Source organism: Podarcis melisellensis (assembly GCF_964234715.1).
Source record: "Podarcis melisellensis genome assembly, chromosome: 7".
NCBI classification, from domain to species: Eukaryota; Metazoa; Chordata; class Lepidosauria; order Squamata; family Lacertidae; genus Podarcis; species Podarcis melisellensis.
Genome location: NC_138539.1, coordinates 59005885 through 59026479, shown reverse-complemented (window position 1 = coordinate 59026479; position 20595 = coordinate 59005885). Strand labels below are relative to the sequence as shown.

Sequence of the window (20595 nt, the reverse complement as noted above, 5' to 3'; positions counted from 1 at the left end):
CTTATTTATTTGTTGTAGAAACATTGAGTTTAGCCAATCAACATTGGCTATGTGATATTATGACTGAAACAATGAAACTAATGGGCAATGCCCTCGCTTTGAATTAGCTTGTTTGCCTTCAGAAATGTGATTGTGTAGCAAAAGCTGATTGACAATGTGAAGGAGACCTCATTTCTTTTTCTGTTAAGGAAAATGATATTTTAAAAGTCATTGCCTTTTCACACTTAGTCCTTTATTTTAAATGTTTTCATGTTTTGGTTTAATGGCTCATTCCTAGGCTAATACCTCCAAAGGAAACCAGGGAGTTAGAAGCATCTAGTACAGCTCAAATACACACATAGGTCTAGCAATCTGTTTTCACACACAAGCCTTAATTAAATTCTAACATCTATTAGATCCAACAATGTCTAGCACCCACAAATTCATAACAAACTTTATTTAGTGGATATAAATCACTTCACAACACAAAACCCTCAAAGCAATCTACAGGACATAAAAGGGAAAGTAAAGAAACACCATAGGAGCCAACTCCTAGGGGACAAGGGGGCTTTGGCCTCCCAGTAAAATATTTGAGGGGGCTGCCTCCCCCAGGTAATGGGCATTGCCATTCAAATGATGTGTGTGCACTGCTTCATGTGATCAGTTTTGTGGGATGGGGCTTACCTGCCCCCAATGTGTTATTCAAGTTGGCACCCCTGAAAAACACAATACTGAACTTGCCTTGATTGTGCTGAAACCTAAAATTGAATCCTTTGTCCAGGTATGTACTTATAGGCTGTGCTGGATGCATTGATATATTTCTTGGAGTCAGTCCTATGCCATAGTATGGACTATATTTGGAGATAGATGTCATGGCAGTAGACTGACATGTGAGGGCTATGACCAAGTAATAATAATAATAATATTAATAATAAAATTTTATTTATATCCCGCCCTCCCCAGCCGAAGCCGAGCTCAGAGCAGCCGCAGTAAAATAATACAGCATTCTAAAATCAATTCATTATAAAATCAGTTCAAATCAAATTGATGGCAACCATTGGGCTAGAGTTCTGTGAAGAATTACCCTACAAAGCAACACTGATGGAAATCTAGGCCTGGGAAGTTTAAAGTGCATGTTTGAATGGGAGGGGGAAGCTGCAGCTGTTGCCCCCTGCCCCACACCAGCTTTTCACTGCTTCCCCCCTCTACAGCTCTATGATTAAAATAAAAACGGCTGGGAAAAAGAGACAGTTTCCCAGGGAAGGGAAGAATACCGTTTCTTCATCCTGCAGCCTTGCACCCTGCTGCTGTTGCCGTTAGACTGTCTTTGCACCCTCCACCCCCGCCCAATCTCTCTTTCTAAGCATTCAGCAGGATCCAGGTTGGCTCGTGCCACGTTAGGTCTATTCGGCTGTCGAAAGTCACGGACAGAAATAGAAATGGGCTTTGACTGAATCGTAGCAGACGTTTGCAAAGGATAGAACAGACGGCGGCATCGCCAAGCAGAATGGGACGTACTAAAATAACCATGGCACCACATGGTTACACAAAATAGCCACATGCACGAGCGGCAGGTTTCAAAAGGAGTGCTTTCTATGGTAATGAATAAATGAAATTTGATGAATATTTAACAAGCCACCTGCTTAGCTATGGTAATTAAGTAGTTTACTGTAGGCACCATGGTGCAGATGGATCATTAAGTGATGTGAGAGGTGACCAGGTAGGGATATTGCAGTCAGAGTTGGGAAGATGGCGGGCAGAGCGAGTGAACTGTGGATTAGCCACCAAAGAACGCAAGGGCTTTTTTCCTCTGCCTCTTTGTTTGTGGATATGAGACACCTTGGGAACCTGATTTGAATCCTGGAAGGGTTTGGTACCCTCAGCGTGAACCCTCTTCGCAGAGAATAGTACACAGTCACAATCAGGTCTTCAGATCAGCCCGAATGGTACATAGGGATGGTGTCCCCAAAAGCAACATTCTAGCCCTTATTGTGCATTGTGGGGCTGCTAGGAGCTGGAGGCAACAGACAGTAGATCTTCACTCACCCCTTCTTTCCTGGTGGGGAAGGGGGCTGCATCTTGTGGTTCACCCCAGGTGTTAAAATGTATTGAGCCGGCCCTGCCAAGGGTAAGTTATCCCAGGTTTCCTTTTCTGGAGATGCTTAACAATAGTACTGTGTTCTTTGAGTTATATTTACAAATGTGTACATTACATGCAGGACTAACACACAGCTGTGTCTTTGAAATGCAACATGAGAAGTGGCCCAGAGTCATCTCCCGCTTGTGCTAATGTGTTCTCTTTTAGTGTTATCGTGACTTTTTTTCCTGGTACAAAATAATCTTCCTATTAGTGCAGGGAACTGGCAGGTGCTAATCTGAAGTTTTTTCGATAGCCAACTCATTAAGGAGAAAGCAGGTGTGAAGGGATACATTTGGTTTCTAAATAAGTTAGAAAAAAATAACATTATTGGCCTCTCAGTTCTAGCAGACTTTTTATACCTTTAACCAAGGGCAGGGGATAAGGTGGGAGACTTCTCTTCAAAATTTATTGTGACTACAGTGCAGGAGTGACCGCAGATGTCAGCATTCACTATTCCTTTATGTTCCCCTACCACCACAGAAAATTCTTGCAAATCAAATGTTCTGTGTTAAATGAACTCCAAAATGCTTCAGAATTCTGTTGGGCAAAGCAAAGTGTATCACCCAGCTTCATTTTTTTGCTGGTCAAAAATAGCATTTTCACTGTTAGGCAATTGAGATGTGCCATACAAATCAATATTACAGACTTTGAAGTTCCACGTACAGAAATATTGCGGGCTACAGAGATTCAGAAGTGCTACTGGCAGAAATCAATGCTCGAGAGTTGTTTGTGAAATAAAATGTACTTTTCAGACAAGAGCCTGTGAGGATTGGAATCCTGTGGTGAGATTTATTGAAGAGATTTTATGCAGATTTCCACCAAAGTAAGTTTGAGGTTTTCAAGGATGTATTTATTGTGCATTTCACTGTAGTTTAGGGAGGCAGATACATCAGGTGTATCCCTATCCAGAGAGGTCTGATCTTTCCTTGGCAGTGAAGCCCATGTTAGATGATAGCAGTGCATTTTGTGTAGGGCTGCCTTCAAAGTGGCTTGGAAAATTCAGCTAGTAAAAAAATGTGGCCACTTGAGCCCTGGTGGGAACTGAAAGGTTGCCTCATATGACATGTATCCTATATCCTGCGCCAGTTGCACTGGACGCCTGGGTCTTTATTAGCACAAATTAAAAGGCTTATTTTTAACCTTAAAACCTTTATATGGCTTGGGCCTGACTTACATTAAGGACCCTCACCCATATTAGCCTTGTCTGCATGTGGAGATCATCATGTGCCTACCTCTTAGAGCAGTTAGGTTGGAGATCACAAAGGAAAGGGACTGAGCCTATACCCGACCAGCTTTCCTACTGGCTCTCACTGGCCTTTGCTTGAGATTGTGCTTTGCTTTGTGAGATGGCTGCTGAATTTTAGTAGCATAGGAAGGGATGTGTGGTAGTTACGGGTCGCCCCAGGTATCATCACTGAGGGGGGTTACAAAATGGCAAAAATGTATGTTTTTAAAATAAGAAATTCCCATTGCAGAAAAAAGGTTTTAAGTGCTTATGCTCATGATATTAAGTAAATAAACCTGAAAATAACACTTGCAACTGTAACTTATTTTTCCTTCTTTTAATAATTTCAATGTGTGTGGGGTGTGTGTGTGTGTGTGTGACAAGAAATTTTCTGCGCTGGGTACCACCTGACCTTGCTATGCCACTGATTTTAGTCTGTATTTGAATTGCTTTGTTTTGGGCTGTCTGGATGCTCTTTATTTTAGTTTAGCTTGGCATTTATTAAATATGCTTATTGTGCTTGTTTTGTACATTTAACGTGTAAGTTGCCTTGATATGGCTTTTGCCCTTAAAGGCATTCTAGAACTATTACAAATAAAAATAAATAGATAAAACGCCAAGGAACATTTCAACATGTGGGTGCCATCAGTGAGAAAGCCCTGCTATTAGGGTGAACAGTTTAGCTTCAGCATAGAAGAAGGAAAGCATTGCCAGAAAAGGAATTCATATATGCATATAAATGTGTGTGTGTGTGTGTATGCAAATGTAGAACTACATTTCAGCACAATGGAGTAGACTGTGAACAGGTGACCTCTATGCTTCCTCAGTCTGCTGTCCAGGTGTGAAGTGCTGGTAGGTAATTTGAGGGCCCCTGTTCCTCTTTCTTTTGGTTCTTTATTTTTAAAACTGGACATAGAGAATCCCTTCAAATGGAGGCCTACTCACCAACAACCTTCAAATAGAGGAATATCCTTTGTAAAGTAGGTGGCAAGCAGGGGTGGAGAATCTTTTTGGCTGCATGAGTTGGAGCTTTTTCTGGCCCCACCCTTGTTGGAACAACTTGGGCAGATGAATGGGGCAAACCACCTGTCAGTCACCTGATGTCATGATCATCCAAATCTGTTCCCAAGTGCCCGGTAGGCAGCTGGGGACTGATAGCTGAGTGCTTGGAAGCCACAGTGCAAGGAGCTTTGCTGCTCCAGTAGCACCAAGCAGTTTGCATGGGATCCACTACTAAAATCGAGGGAAGACTCCATTTTAGCAGCAGTTTCAAGAGAAAACCCTTGGTGCTCTTGGAGCAAGGTGTACTGCAGCTGATGGGCAGGGGGAGTGTGCCTTGCTCCAGCAAAGGAACCATCAGGACCTCATTTTAAGTGTCTTCTTCCTTTGTAGTTTCACCTGGATTCAGTTGAAAAGGTCCCAGTAAAAGACTGAATTGGACTGAAGACAAGAGGAGCCAGTATTTAAATCACAGTAACCTTATAGTTCTTTTTCTCTCTCCTCGGGATCTCATTTTAGGCTTCTTCCTTTGTAGTCCCACCTGCCCACACCTGATAGTGTAGGTGATATTTAGGGGAAATGGCCTTTTGGGTCAAAAGGTGAGGCCTGATGCCCCAACCCTGTCATAGCAGATCGCACATGGGTGAAGGAGGGAATGTGGAACAAGGCTTCTGGGGAACCAAGTGAGCTGGGGGTGAAGGTGTTCCTCACGCAGGCTATTTAGAAAGAAGCAATACGAAATCTCCAAAAACCGAAACTGGAGTTGAAGGATTGGCGATGGAATGGCGCCATTTGCATTGGCGCCAAGCATTCTTCTCTGCAAAGTTTCAAATAAGCTTCAGGAGTTCACTTAAGGATTGTTACAGAGGGGAGCGTGAGACCCAGCAGAGAAAATATAGCCTACCTATTGGGATTTCGTGATCTAGGGCTTGCAGAACTCTCTAGAGAAATGAATTCCTAATTTGCAGTAACAAGCTAGCTAATGTGTTCATTTCATCACATTATGGGGAAAACACGCTTTGTACTTGGAGCCATTATTGTTGCTGTTGACCTGCTCTCCTCAGGGAGTGGTGGGTGAACAAAAAGAAGTTGATCTGAGGTTCAGAAGCAGCGCAGTGACATTAGCCAGGGGACCCAGAAGTTGCAGAAAGGGAACTTGCTGCTGCCTCAGAGACCAGCCTGCCTAAGAATAATATTGCTGTGTTTTAAAAACAGCCATAGTTTGGTAGGAGGGTTGTGTTGCTAGTTCTGCATCCTGCTTTGATACCTTGATTCCAAGCCTTTATTTATCCACCTAATTGTTGCTATGGAAATTCAATATTTAAAGAGGTAATTATTGCTGATCTTGTTGCATGTGTCCATTGCTGATGTCCAGCTGTTAGCTCTTTAGCTCCAGTCTAGCAGATTAATTACTGCTATTGATTACTTTGAGCTTCTCTCTTCACACCTGCAGTTTGTGTAATTAGCAAGTGGCCTCCTCCGAAAATTAGGAGCAGTTTCATCCTGGCACTTTGCCATTTCCCAGCCATGTGCTCTGCTCTGCTGAACAAAAGCAAATCTCCTTTAAATAGAGATATCTGGGCAATGAACTCCTTTGCCCCTTTCAAAATGTACATGCTTACTGCAGATTGTCCTGGCTTAGGAAATATTTCATCTAATTAGAAAAACACCCGTAATCACCAGATTCTTAAATGTTGGTGGGAGTGGTGGCCGTGCATGTGAGCAGCTTTTAATGTATGATACGGTTTTGGGAAGACCACAGCCCTAGTTGAGGGTTTGTTCTACTTGTGTGTAAACAACCCCTCCAGTGCATTGCCATTACAGCACTTAAAGTGCCCCATGAGTGAAGATCTGAATTGGGGAGCCTCTCCATGCTATGTAGAACCCCACAGAACTCAGAGATAGAGGAATATCCTTACTTCAGACCTTCACCACCCTCAAACTCATATCATGGTATTGGAGGGAGTGGGGCTTGGCAGCGACCCCCTCCTCCCACTTCTATGTTAGTTTTTATGCTGGTAGAACTAAATTATGAATAAGTTTTTCATTTCTCCTCCATCATCATGGGGACTTCCATAAAATTAATGCCACCAAATTAAAATTGGTGAAGAAACTGTTGCAGGCATGAATGTGGAAATGTGTCCTTATCAGCAACATGCAGGCAGTGTTATTCCTGCTTGTTTTAAAGAGTGCTTGCCTGGAATATTCTTTAGTTCAGGGGCCACCAGTGTGACACCCCTGCTGAATTTAGACTTGAAAGAATTCTATTGTTGTCGATAGGAAAGGTTGTGGGGGGTGCTTGGTTGTAGTGTGTGGGGTTCCCAGCTGGCAGTTTCTCCAGCTGGCAAATGTGCCCACGGGCCCCTAATGGTTGGACTCTTCAGTTCTAATTCCTCCTTCAGTGTTTCCATAGAAGCTATTTCTTCATATGGGAAGAAGTTCCAAGATGGCGAAGAAATGCATTTGAACACTACATCAAAACAGTTAGAATCTAGAAGCACCCCCAATTCTGTTGTTTCATGCTGCCTTTCTTTGTTTGTACATAGGTAAAGGAAAAGGGACCTCTGACCATTAGGTCCAGTCGTGACCGTCTCTGGGGTTGCGGCGCTCATCTCGCTTTTGTACATACACCATCATAAATAGCATTATTCCACATTTATTTTCCTATGGTGGCCATGCACAATTCTATGCTATGGGCATATGGGCACAACAGTGTGACTGATGGTGACATTTTTGAAGCCATTCACCAGTCCTGAGAACAGCTTCAGAGATGATGCTCTTTTTCAAAGCATGACTTACATCCATTCAAACCATCCAGTACTATTCCCTAGACAATACAAAGTAGACACCCTAACAGAACTGGGATGCTGTTGGGATATGGTCAAAGGTACAGGAAAGATGGCTGAATTTGTTGTTTCTGCTTTCTGTTTCTGCATTTTATAGCAATCCATGCAGAACCAACCAAATTATCCAGGTGGCCTGCAAACTGGCATTCCCATTTCTGCTAATTCTCTGTGTGCCTTATTATATATCTTTCGGATGCATTAATATACTTGTGGCCAGTTCCTACCAGAGTCAATAGAACAGTTTCTGCTGGTTCATGCCAAAGGAAATTCGGAGTGAATATCTGTTACAAAGATGGTTAGAAGAGAGTTGTGGGGTGGGGAAAGCATTTATTTTTGTTGGCTTGTCAAAATTGCTTGCTTTGGGGAGTTCCGTCTTGGACCTCAGAAGGACCCCACTTGGAATCTCATCACTGTTGCTGTTTCCAGATTAAATTCTAAATTGTGCTGGGTTGTTTGGAGACCTTTTGTGCCTTGTATTATTGCAATCCTAAGAGCTATTTGAACAGCAGCCCAATGCCACTCCTGCTTCCAAGTCCCATTTGCCATTATTGCCGCTCTGTGAGCAAGAGAAGGAAACCTAAGTTGCTTTCACAGAGCGCAGAAAGGTCCGTGTCCTCATTGCAGCAAAAGCAGCCGATTTCTGTGATTTTCTTCTCCCTCACCTCCAGTTCAATTTTGACCTTTGTTAAAGAACTGGGTTGCTTCTGTCTGAAGCTATTATCCTGTGCTGCCCACACAAGGACAGAGTACCCAGAGACAGTGAAATGTGTTTCAGCAGCATTGGAAGTTATGATGAATGTGCTATCTGGGAGGGATTGTTGCATTTTTCCTAGGTACAGGAAAGTGCAATTGGAGTACTCAGAAAGCGTATTAACCCCACAGCAGAAGCCCAGCCCAGAGGGATGATGAGAGGACATTGAGCAACATTGGAGGGTGGGTGTGTAAGTTGGGGGTCGTCTCTATGCATTTTTAGATGAATAAATCCATTGCGAAACTGATTCTCACTGTGGTGGTAAATAGAACCTCCAAGTTCAGAGGCAGCCTATCTTCAAGATAGCTGGGAATAAACAACAGAAGTTAACTGTTGCCTTCATGCCCTCTTTGTGAACTTTCCAGAGACATTATGGCTTGTGTATTTTAACAACTGATAAGCCGGTGGGTTGATATTGTGCTTTTAATAATTTATAAGGCCTGTTTTGTGCTGAATCTGAAATCTTGTATTGTTAGCATTGTTCAAATGTTTTTTGTTTTTTGAGATTGCTAGATTGTTTCTTTAAAAGTAAATTTGTTCTAAGCTGTTGGTTGTACTGATATGTATTCTGGCCTTCGCATTGCTGTCTGTGTATCACGTGAGCTGCTTTCAGCACATCTGTGTGGGAAAGCATTGGCATTAAAATTAAAATTATACAGCTATTGTCGCGGTGGCCCTATATTAAGGGTGAATCAGCTGAACTGCAATTCCACAACTGCAATGAGAAATCAGGGGAGGGGGTAGTAGGTTCTGCAACTTACAGTTAGAAAAATGGTCCAGTGGGCTAAATTGAAACTTGGCAGGGTAGGAAAGGTAAGTTTGAGTATGGCTCATGCCAAACTGGGGATAGAAAGGATGATAAATGGCTTATTTTGAATGAGTTGAACATCTCGGATGAGAGAAACTGGCATGTTCACAGGTGTTGTGTATTTTTCTTCCATAGAATTTGCTTTACCCTCCAGAAAGAGTTATCTGCATGCCCTGGGCCTTCTGAGAATTGTGTGTGTGACGCCGAGGAATGACTAATATGTGCTTTTGTCTAATAGTAGTGTATGTCATCTGTAGCTTATTTATTTATTTAGAAAGCATATTTTTGTGGCCAAGGTTAGTCAATGGCCTTTCATAAGACCGTCTCCCACATATACACAGTATGAACCTACTGTGAGAGAAGATGACGTGGATTGGGATTGGGAGGGGTGAATGCTGCAACAATAAGGGAAGCTCAGTCCTGAACCCACCACAATTCTAAAGGAATTCTAAAGCAACTTGAGAAACAGGAAGAAAAATGGAAGCCTACTTAGCAGTGGAAGGATTTTTTTTGAGAAATTGATGTGCATGTTTTGGCAAAGCATTAATTGCCTATTATATTTGGTTTTATTGTATCTTTATTCTTCCCATAGATTAGATTAGTTGGCAGGATATACAAACTTGCATACATAATAAAAATAAATAACTATTTTGGCTATTGTCACTGAAATGAAACTTTCACATTCAAGGGTCAAGTGCATTTGGCATATGCTTTGACTGATCATGCAGAAAGCACCTTACACGTCTTTGATGAATACTTGAGATCTGTCAGAGCATGACATAAATAATGGCACTCTTTAAGAAGATTATAAAATTCCCCCTAATGTCTCTGAATGGGTAATATGCATGATGCACATACATTGTCTAATTGGGTGTTTATTTTTTGTGGGTGTGGAACAAGCAGTCTTGTTTTATTGTGTGTGTTTATGTGTGTAACAAAGAGATCCAGAAACTCTGCTCTCACCTTAATGAGTGAAGGTTACATTACTGAAATCTTTGGCAGATGAATTGATTTCAAACCCTGGCTTGATGATCCTACTAAGACACCCAATTAATTCTATTTTGCTACAAGCTAATTTATGGCTTTGTGCTTATTAAAAAAAAATCCTGAACATACAAACCAGTAGGAGACGAGGTAATGAATAATTCTACCTTTTTTTCACGCTCTTGTCTCGCACTCCACTACAGTGAGAATGGCAGAGGAAATATGAAAGGAGTGGCTTTTTGATGTATGAAATGTGGGTATTTTCTCATAGTGAGCAGTATCTGGCTGGTATAAACAAACACATAATCAGTCCCTCTAGGAAATGCTTAATTAGTGCAGTAAACATACGTTTATTAATTGCTGTTACTTTTTCCTCCCTTTGTTTTCCAGGGTTGTTTTTTTGTTGTTTCCGCATAAAAACTGACTTGACACTGAATGTATGCAGAATTAGTTTCTCTTTGCAGTTACTGGGGGGGGGGGGTGAGAAGCCTGGTAAAATCAAGATGTTTCTTTCAGTAGAAGCCTGTGTGATCAATATTCCAGCAACTGGGTTTGTGCTAAACATGTTTTTTCTTCTGTATGAAAGGGAAAGAGGAAAGGAAGAATGGCTTGTTCAATAGCAATTTATTGCTTCTTTCTGCTTACTGTTCTTAAAAACAACAACACCAAACCCCAAAAACACAAACCTTTCAAAATCATTGGTAGTAAAGCTTTCCCCTTTGAAGTTGCAGAATAGGTTGTCAGGATATACTAGGGAATAAGCCATTCAAAAGCAAAGACCCAGGTAATAGTTATTATGGCTACTGTATAATTTTCACACTGCTTTTTGGTGAAGTGCTAGAAAACAGAGTTGAGAGGAAGCTGTAAGTTAACAATTTCCCCTTCCTACTTTCCTGTTTTCTTAGTTGGAATCAATAAACCCCATGTGCTATTTCTGCATTTGAAGTATAATGCAATTATCTGAAAGCCTGCCAGCATAAGATCAGAGCTAAGGCTATCATCACATGCTGACTCAAACTCCACAACGCTGGGAAACTGGAAGCTAAGGCTGATGCCTTCACAAATGTGTGCCAACAGGGATGTGCAATCTCACAAATTGTGCTTGCCTATTTTACATGTGCACTTTGCACCCGCTCAGAAGGCAGCAGTTCTATGGGGTGAGTTTCATCACAGGGCAGTGTGTGTGTGTGTGTGTTTCAGTCTCTGTGTATATGTGTTTCTGAGGGGATTTGATGTGAGCAAGGTATGCATGGTGTATCTCTGTGCACTCCATAATTTTGCATGTGACTCTATCAGGTCAAGGTTCTAGTCAGCTATGAGGAAACTTTTTCAGCTCAAGGGCCACAAATTCTTCTGGACAGCCTTTTGGGGGCCACATGCCCGAGTCGGTGGGGCCAGAGGTGAAGGTGGGTGGAGCAATGGATGAAAAGTTTACTTTTGTACAGTAGGCTAGTTTCTGCACCCATACCCACACACCCACACACTCCTCTATCTTCCATCCAGGCATTATCAGAGTTCAAGGATGTATTTCAGCCAGAAAAACACACAAGGAGGTTGCTAAAGCATGACAGCAGGGGGTTATGTGTGTCTGGAGAGGGCTTGTGTCCTGAGAAGAGTCCCGCTGGCCAAACAGAGAGGCCTAACAGACTGTTTTTCACTCCCAGGCCTCATTTTCTGCCCCCCCGACAGCTCTATCAAGCCTAAAGTCTGTCCCCACCACTGGCAGAAGAAGAGGGGGCAGGGAGAGTGCACGGCCCCCTGCACCACGATCCCGGTGGGGTGCCATTGTGGCTGCTCCCACGTGCTGGTGGTGCACCATGCCCCCGATCGTGTGTCATGCCCCTTTGGGTGGCACGCCATGCCCCCGGGACACACACCACACTCCTGTGGGTGACATGCCATGCCCTGGGACGCGCGCCATGCTCCCCGGGACACGTGCCAGCCAAGCCCCTGCCTGCTCTCTGCATGAAGCTCTGCCACTGGTCCCCACCCCTTGTATTAGGCACATAAACAAGCATCCTATGGCAGCTGAGTTACACCATTACTCCACCCTTACTCCAAGAGTACTTCTGTTATTACAGTCTCCCTTGAAGATAAATTCATGGCTTCTCCTCATGTTTATTTTACAATAAAATTGAAGCTGAGTCTGGTCAAGTCTGAGGTAATGATGGTTGACAGGACTTGTGACCTTAGGGAACCGGGATACCAACCGCTAAGGGTTCAGACAGGCCCCATGTCTGCCCCAAGGGGGAAACCCTCCCCCACACACAAACGTGTAAGATTGGTATTGCAAGTCATATGCAACACTCTTGCCATACGAATGCTTTCCAGTTTTCATGGCTCATTGCTGACATTTCTCACCTTTGCTCTCTGCCAATATATTTCTTGTCACAGAGGTCCCTCGTTCTGCCTTGCAATGTGCTTGGAGACTTCACAGTGAATCTTAGAATGGCAGGTTATTTCATTCCAGGAGAGCACAGGCAATGTAAGCAAACAATGGAGAGCAAATAAAACGGGTATGGCAAGTGTGTGGGAGAATATTGTCATCTTTCTAAGGACATGTGCAATGTTGGATGTGCTTAGTGGTTTGCTGATGTAGGAAGCCTGTTGGTTCATGTTGTCCCTGCAAGGGATTCTACAATGCATGTAGCCAGTAGGTATGCATTTATACTACTGTCAGAAGGGTAAATAGCAAGAGAATATATTTTCTCCTCTTTCTGATTTATCCTCCTTTTAAATCAGGGCAGGGCAGCCACTTTTACACAGTCTCCCCCAACCTTGTGCTGCTTTGGATTACAACTCCCATCCCTGACGACTGGCCATACTAGCTGGGGATGATAGGAGTTACAGTCCAAAACAATATGGCAGGCACTGGGTGAGGGATCCAAAACATCTGGAAGACCCCAGGTTGAAGAAAGCTGCTTTACAGCATAGCACAGTTGTGATTTATTGTATGCTGGAATTGTTGATACTGGAGTAAGAGCCAGTCCCCAACTGCGCTGAAATGCACTAAACTGCAAGTCTTTGTTGCTACTAAGAACCACAGTGGATGCAATAGTAGAGATGCAGGAAAAGGATTTCCTGCAGGCTTTTCAAAAAACATAAAAAGAAAGCAGCTCTGAGTTTGTGATTTGGATCAGAACTATGTATTCTGTCTAGCTGAAAATACCATGAAGCCCTTTGGGGAAATGCAAGTTTATGTTAGTGATGAGAAATCTGTAGCCGGCCCCCTTCAGATGTTGCTGGACTCCAACTCCCATCAGCCCCAGTCAGCATGGTTGATGATCAGGGATGATGGGATTTGTAGTTCAATAGCATATGGCGGGCCAGTGGTTCCCTATCCCTGTTTTACTCTTTGCTCCATTAAGCAAATTAGGAGCTGTCAGAGGCTTATTTAATTCAGGACGTGTTGACACCCACCTCATGGTCCTCATCTCAGTCTCCCCCACTGCTTGCTTTTACATTAAGGAAACCACAGGAAGCCCTGCTCACAGGTTTCCCACATCATATCTCGGCTTGGCACTAAAAGTGACAAGGTGGATGAAACATAATCATCTTGGAATGACAGCTGTGTCATCATGTTTGAATTACAATTGCCACCTTTGTATCCCTGGCAAGTTATGGACAGTTCAGCTACCCAGAGCATCAGTGGGAACTAAAGGAGAAGGACGTCAAGAGGCTCATTGCATTCGTGGTATAATCAGGAGCATTTGGCTGCATAATTTTACTTATTTTTTTATAGTTGAATGCAGAATTGTCCTGTCTTACCATTTTTTTTACTGGTTGGTAACAATACTATGCATTCCTGTTTCTACATTATTTAACAGTGCTTTGTTGTTGCTCTCTGTGACACCAGAAGCCTTTTTACAAAATAAAATAAAATACATATTTTTGAAACTGAAGGAAAGGTCAATTGAAGTTTGGGATGCACAATTCTACCTTTATGCCTATCCTAATTGTATTTATTTGCCAAAAAATCTATACCACTGATATTAAGGAGAGAAAAATTGTGGTGATGAACAGCATAAAATCAACAATAAAAAACATTAATAAAATCAATGAAAACACATACAACAAATCAATAGAACAGATTAATCAGAATATTAGATTAATATAGCTGGATTACGTCTCAGGAAAAGCCTGGGTGATCAGCTGTGTTTTAAGCAGGTGCCTAAATGACAACAGTCTGGGTAATTGAGTATTGAAAAAAAAGGAATAATGTACATTTGTTGCAATCAATTGAAAGGTCAAGTGTGAATGCTGCAAAAATGGCCAGTGGCTTCAACTGAAAAATTATCTAGCAATGCATTACAGGAGGCACTGTATTTTTGCTCATTTAATCATGCCTCTGAAGGGCAAAAGTTTCAGTTCCTCATGCAGGAATCAGATTTTGTACCAGAAACCCATAGAGGCTAGAGTTAGGAAATTGGAACTGTGGACTGAAAGGTTCCCCTGCCTATGATAATCTCTCAGATTCTGAGTCGTGTCTGTTTATCAAGGACCATTTATGTGTTTGACCTGACCTGGTGGGGCTATAAATACTTCCAGATCAAACCCTTTCTGTCCCTCTGCAATTGTCAGTCTTGGCCTGAAAGCCTCTTGCAAAGGCTTTTTTTTAAATCTACCCACTAACTCCAAAGGGCCGCCTCACAGTACAGATACACATGGACACCTATAATACATGCACAACTCAAGGATGCAATGGAATATTATAGATAATGATGGATTATTTAGGACTAGACGATCCTCAGGGTCCAATCCAACTCTACAATTCTATGACAGCAATTTGAAAAAGGGGTCTTCCACTTTGGACCATCAGAGCGAGTCCCACGTTTTAAATGCAGGAATGATGACTGCAGGAAGAATTCAGAATTCTGCTGGCATTCTTCTTTTCAACATTTAAAGGAGATGTAAAAAGGACGGGTGCTTCTTCCATCTATTGACTGTTGTCACATTGCGTCACAGAAATGTGACAGGGGGTGGACAGAAAGCTTCGCGGTGCCTGGAAATCTGGAAAACGGAGAACAACACATCCTTCGGAGACGTACTCCCATCTATGCAAAATCCATCAGAATAAATGAGCCCCTTATTGAACTGGGAGTGCACTGAGCTTCCCATCTGCAAACTGAGTGATTACTCCATTTCAGGCCTCCTGACTCCCATGGAGCCATCTGGTATGTGGTATTTGTTCGAATAGGTGAGGAGGATTCCGGCTACGAAGCAGCTTTCCAATGAGTCAGAGCTTTGGTATTTAGCACTTGGCTTCACATCTGTATGCAAAGGCGTTAAAACAACAGCAACCCAGCCCTTCCCCAAATTATTATGTAAATAAAATCTCATTTTCTTCTGGAAAACCAGTTAGGACTAGGCTAATTAATTCAGTGACATGGGGGGCACCACCACCACAAGCCACCACTATTCAGAGCTATTAACTAATCCCAGTGATTTCAGTGCTATTCTGATATTGTGAATTTATCTAAGCTGCAGCTTGTTCAAGGATGCAGGGTATGGCTTTTGTGTTAAAAAAAAAAGTACTGGGAAGTTCACGCTGCCTTTATAAATACAGTGGTACCTTGGGTAACATACGCTTCAGGTTACAGACTCTGCTAACCCAGAAATAGTACCTCAGGTTAAGAACTTTGCTTCAGGATGGGAACAGAAGTCGCACGGTGCAGCAGCAGCGGGAGGCCCCATTAGCTAAAGTGGTGCTTTAGGTTAAGAACAGTTTCAGGTTAAGAATGGACCTCTGGAACGAATTAAGTTCTTAACCCGAGGTACCACTGTACCAGTTTATGCTGTATATAGAGAGGCCACAATTTCTGGATACTATTGCAGGAGATGGCTGCAACAATCTTTTATTGCCAGCCTTCTTATAATGTGAGGCTAGACTGGAAGTGCCAGAAATAAAGCAGGGACAAGTAGAGACTTGCATTCCTTACTTAGGGGATTTGCAGCTCTCAACTATAGTGAAACTTCCACATATACACCAAAAAAGTGTATCCTAAGCTCTTGGTCCTCACTGTGAACAAAGCCTTGGAATATGTAGCTTGCTAAACAGAAGGCTTTCTACAGGATTTTGTGGGCCAGTGTGGTGCCATGGGTAAATGATTCTGGGAACTCTGCTCATTGGACCTGTTTTGCACCCTCCATGAGTGTTTTTGCCTGGCTGGAATGTGCCCCTGAACTCTGATAATGTCTGCTGCTTGTCTAGATGGAGGACAGAGAGTTGTGTGTGCATTATAGACTAGCCTACTATGCAAACATAACATTTGCGGTAATTGCGCCACCTACTTTGCCTCTTACAAGAGCCCCCTAGAAGGCTGAAAATGGTTCTCCACCCTTGTGCTAGAGGATGAGTGGCAAACCCATGTGTGTCTTAGATCAGGCCTGCAGCTGTCGGACTCTATCCCCTTGACTGCTGTGTCACTTGCACTCAGGTCTCTTGAGAAACCAGGCATCACCTTGAGGTGGTAGTTCAGGCTAAAGACAGTCACATCACCCCATAGCCTGAAGAATGTTTACTGACCCCACAAGCTGACTGGGACAGGCAGGTTTTATAAAGGCAATCTATTTAAGCCAGCTCCTCAGTCTGAGCAACTCATCTCATGAGTAGCTGGCAAGATTGCCACTCTTTGTGCCCACTCCAAAACTTGAACACCAGTCTGGCCCAGTTTGCTTGTACCACAACAGGACCACCTGCTTGCTGTGACCTCAGAACTCAGTCAAGGCCTGACAAATGTGTCACAGGTAGTAGAAATAGAGTAGGAGGCATGGCCAGCCTCTCCTGGGTTGAAGTGCTACCTGTCAGCTCCCAGGAGACAAGAGGTAATATTTATGGGGTCATCTTATGTACTCTAGTTCACACTACCTTATATTCTCTGACCTTGACTGGTGACACACTTGTCAAGTTGGTCACTGCTATGTAGAGCAGGGCTGGGGAACCTTTGGCCCTCCAGATGTTGTTGGACTCCAATTCCCATCAGTCCCAGCCAGCATGGCCAATTATTATGGATAATTGGAGTTGTAGTCCAGCAATGCCTGAATGCCAAAGGTGCAACAGTCCTGATGTAGAGCTTGGTGCTAATTCCCATTAGCAGTAAAACTCCTCTCAGAAAGTTGTTGTGAGGATAAATGATTTGAGAGCTGCCCAAACAATACAGCTATGATCTGTATGCCCAAGGTTTTTCATGTTTTAAACACATCCACAGCCAAAATGTCTTCTGCTTTAAGGGAACCGCTTTTCTCAACATCATCTAGTCCATTTATCTCCTGCCTTTCCTCCACCTTGGCACTCAAGGTGATGCACACTGAATGCCCCAGTGATCTCTCATGCAGGCCCTGACCAGACTCCTCAGACTACTTGCTGGGACCACATTAGTATCAATAGTTTTATAATATATTTTACTACTACTACTACTTTTTATCATATATATTTATCCCGTAACTCTGTATGGTATTTTATCTGTGTTTGTTTGAAAACCACATTTCTGCTTTGTAAGTCCATTGGAATCAAATATTTGGCCCTGCTTCAGAAAGATACATTGAAAACATCTTCTGAATTTGGCAGAAACGATAATATGTACTAGTAATTCACAGTGCATGTTGTTTACCATTATTGCATGTAAGCATATTGTCATAATACACTCCAGTGCCATTTCACTTTTAAAATAAATTGTTGACCCCACAGAAACAGGATCCAACTACTGCATTCATTATACCATATGATAATAAAGAGAGAGAGACTGCAAGTAGCTCTCTTTGTCTACTTGGGATTCTTCACTTAAGTGCTTGTGGTGCCTGATTAAATTAGTAATCAGGGAAATAGTCCTGCAATTTGGGGACTGAGAGCCTTGATTGTGGATTATATTTACAGACTACAGATTCTTTCTAAATAGGGCCCTTTGTCTTGAAGGACCTTAAGGGTCTTTTCAGACTGTGATGCAGTCCAGTGTATTTCACAAACAGGCTTTGGCTAGAACACCAAGATTTCAGGCAGGCAAATGGCAGAAAATAGCTTCAAGTTTGAACAACAAACACAACTTGGGAAAATCCATGTGGAGCGCATGGTTTTTGTTGAAGCTTGAACGATGAAAAGCAGCTCTGTGTCGAGTTGGCTGGGGTACCCAAACCCCTTGACGTTAATGAGGCCACAGACATTTCTCTTTTTTTGTCCGCACTGGAGACAGCAGTTAGTTAGGGTCAGTGTGACTCAGCTCTAACTTTGAAGCAGGGAGGCCTGTTGGGGTTGCGATTAGGATGATGGAGCAAGGAAGGGTCAGGGATAGAGCTCAGCAGCTGTTACATCCTTCAGACACTTTCCAGGGCACTGCTGGATGGTGCCCTGGGTAACTGGAGAAATGCAGTGAGTTTTGAGTTGTATTCTGCTCTATCGCAGGGGAAGCTTTAATCCAAAATGAAACGGGGTACAAAGTCATTCAGTTTCACATAGTTATTCTGTGCAAACCTGAAATATTTTGGACAGGAGCCTTGCTCAGGTGGTTATTCAGACAGAAATGAATGGATGGCGCTGGTGGTGACATTGGAGCTGATGCAGTGTTGCCGCTGGTGCGTTTGCACTGCGCCAACCTTGCCACTGCCTCTCCCCCATCAGCTGGGACTGCGTTTGCAGTGGAGGTGCAGCCAAGAAAAATGGATGCATCAATCCATGCTGCAGAAAGGTCAGAACAAACACAAAACTGGGGATTTGACACTTTGCACTGCAACTTGAGCAGGATTGGCCGAGTCTACACATATCCTCCTTTTCTTCCCTTTTGCCATGCATGTCTGATTAACCTTTATAATACTTCGTACCTGCTTTCATCGTTGCAGTTTTACTTCCCTGTTTGATATCCACTGTGATGTGGCAAGTGGGACTCATCGAGCTCCTTCAGAGTGGTCCCAAGAAGCCATCTGACCCCCTTAAATCTTCCAGTGGGATAAATTCAAGGCATCCCATGCCCCATACTGCAGTAGACCTGAAGGAAGAAACAGCTCATCCTAAATCACTCATTCAACCTTTTCCATTGTTGCTTTATACTGGGCGAAGCATCTCCTAGAATGTTTTACTCATACCAAAATATTGTCAAACTTAGATAGGAGGTCTTTTTTAAAAAAACAAGACAAAGACGATAAGATTTCAAAAACATATGCAGCTTAGAAACCAATGCATGAATCCTGGAGGAAAGTGTACATAGGGTGATATAAACTTGCAGTTCTTTTTCTAGTTTTTAACAATAAAAAATATTCCACTATTTTTTCCCTCCCTATGGACCATAGATCACAATGTGCACAGTTCAGGGTGGTGATACTCTGCGTTATTAACTGCCTTATAAAATGTCTTCAAGTGAAGGGCTACCAGACTGCTGCTAAGTGACTAATAAATCTGATTCATCCTCACTCCCTACAGGGTCCTCCTCCTTCTTACTAATGTTTGACATTTTACAGTTTAATTAAGAACACCCTCCAAGCAGGAAAAAAAATCACTCTGAAAATGGCAGGTTTTCTTTCTAGATCAAGATATCAACAAAAGGCCAATTCAGCAGCCAGCCAACTACTGGTGCCATTTATGAGACACACTATTTGCATCGTTGTCAAACATCCTTGAACTTTCCAGAACAACGAAGGGTGAAGACAAAGATACATTTCCACCTGCAATAAAAGCCATCTCTCAACCCACCATTCTCTACCTTGAAAAAAAAAAGCCCCGGAATGCAGTGAGTGTACTTCAGACGTCTCTTTTGCTGCACACTAGCATGTTTTTTAGCCAGAAGATTACTCTGAAAAATCAGAGGCTAGGCTAGACACAAGTCATCTGATGGCATACTGAGTTGCAGTTCAATAAGCAAGCAGCAGGTCCTTGATCTGTAGGACATTTCATGTGTCTTTCTTCTTGTATTTTTTTTTTTTAATGAAATAAGAGGCCTGATCAAGACCAGGAAGGAGTGGGTTCACCCTTCCTCCCACACTGCAGTTCTGATAACAACCCACCTCTCCTGAAGTTAACTGTTTGTTCCAGGACAGAAGCTGCCTCTGACACCAAAGGCACCATTTCTCTTGGACAGTGGTGTCATCGGAGGAGAACTTCAGGGCAGAAGTCCAGGTCCACCATCCGAAGAATGAGCAGGAGAGCCCCCAAGTGGCTTATCACATTTGTAATAACTATACAGTGGTACCTCGGGTTACATACGCTTCAGGTTACATACGCTTCAGGTTACAGACTCCGCTAACCCAGAAATAGTGCTTCAGGTTAAGAACTTTGCTTCAGGATGAGAACAGAAATCGTGCTCCGGTGGCGCGGCGGCAGCAGGAGGCCTCATTAGCTAAAGCGGTGCTTCAGGTTAAGAACAGTTTCAGGTTAAGAGCGGACCTCCGGAATGAATTAAGTACTTAACCCGAGGTACCACTGTAGTAGGCAATGTTTTCTTCTCTCTGGGGGAACTCAAGGGAACGCAGCCCCAGCACCTTTTCTTCTTCAAATGTTAAAAAGTGTAGACTTACTGTAACAACTTCATGGCGAGTAGCAGCACCATTATTTCTTAAAAAAAGAAAAAGCACTGGTAGTAGGACATATCACTGCACACATCACCTCTTCAGGACTCGGTAAAACCATTAAGTGCAGAGTCAACTGAACTACGCCACTGATCTCAGAGCAAAGAGCCGCTTCATGGAGTTGATTTTCATTGGGATCATGTCATTGGGGAAAAGAATAAACTTTCCACATTGTCTCCATGCACCTGTTCTTCTTTCTTTTTTTTAAAAAAATACATACCCCCATGCACTTGTTGTTGTTGTTTTAAAAAAAGGTATGCAAAATGCAATAATGTATTTCTGATATCCTCTGATATCATAGTTGATTGGATCAGG

General features: G+C 42.9%; 1 long non-coding RNA gene across 1 annotated transcript; it reads left to right on the top strand.

Annotated features, from left to right (window-relative positions):
• The first annotated feature begins 7120 nt into the window (after nucleotides 1-7120).
• LOC309374413 lies at nucleotides 7121-16495 on the top strand. The gene is made up of 3 exons (XR_014170574.1): nucleotides 7121-10889; nucleotides 12127-12217; nucleotides 13201-16495. It is a non-coding gene; the product is annotated as an uncharacterized lncRNA (long non-coding RNA).
• Nucleotides 16496-20595: the final 4100 nt, after the last annotated feature.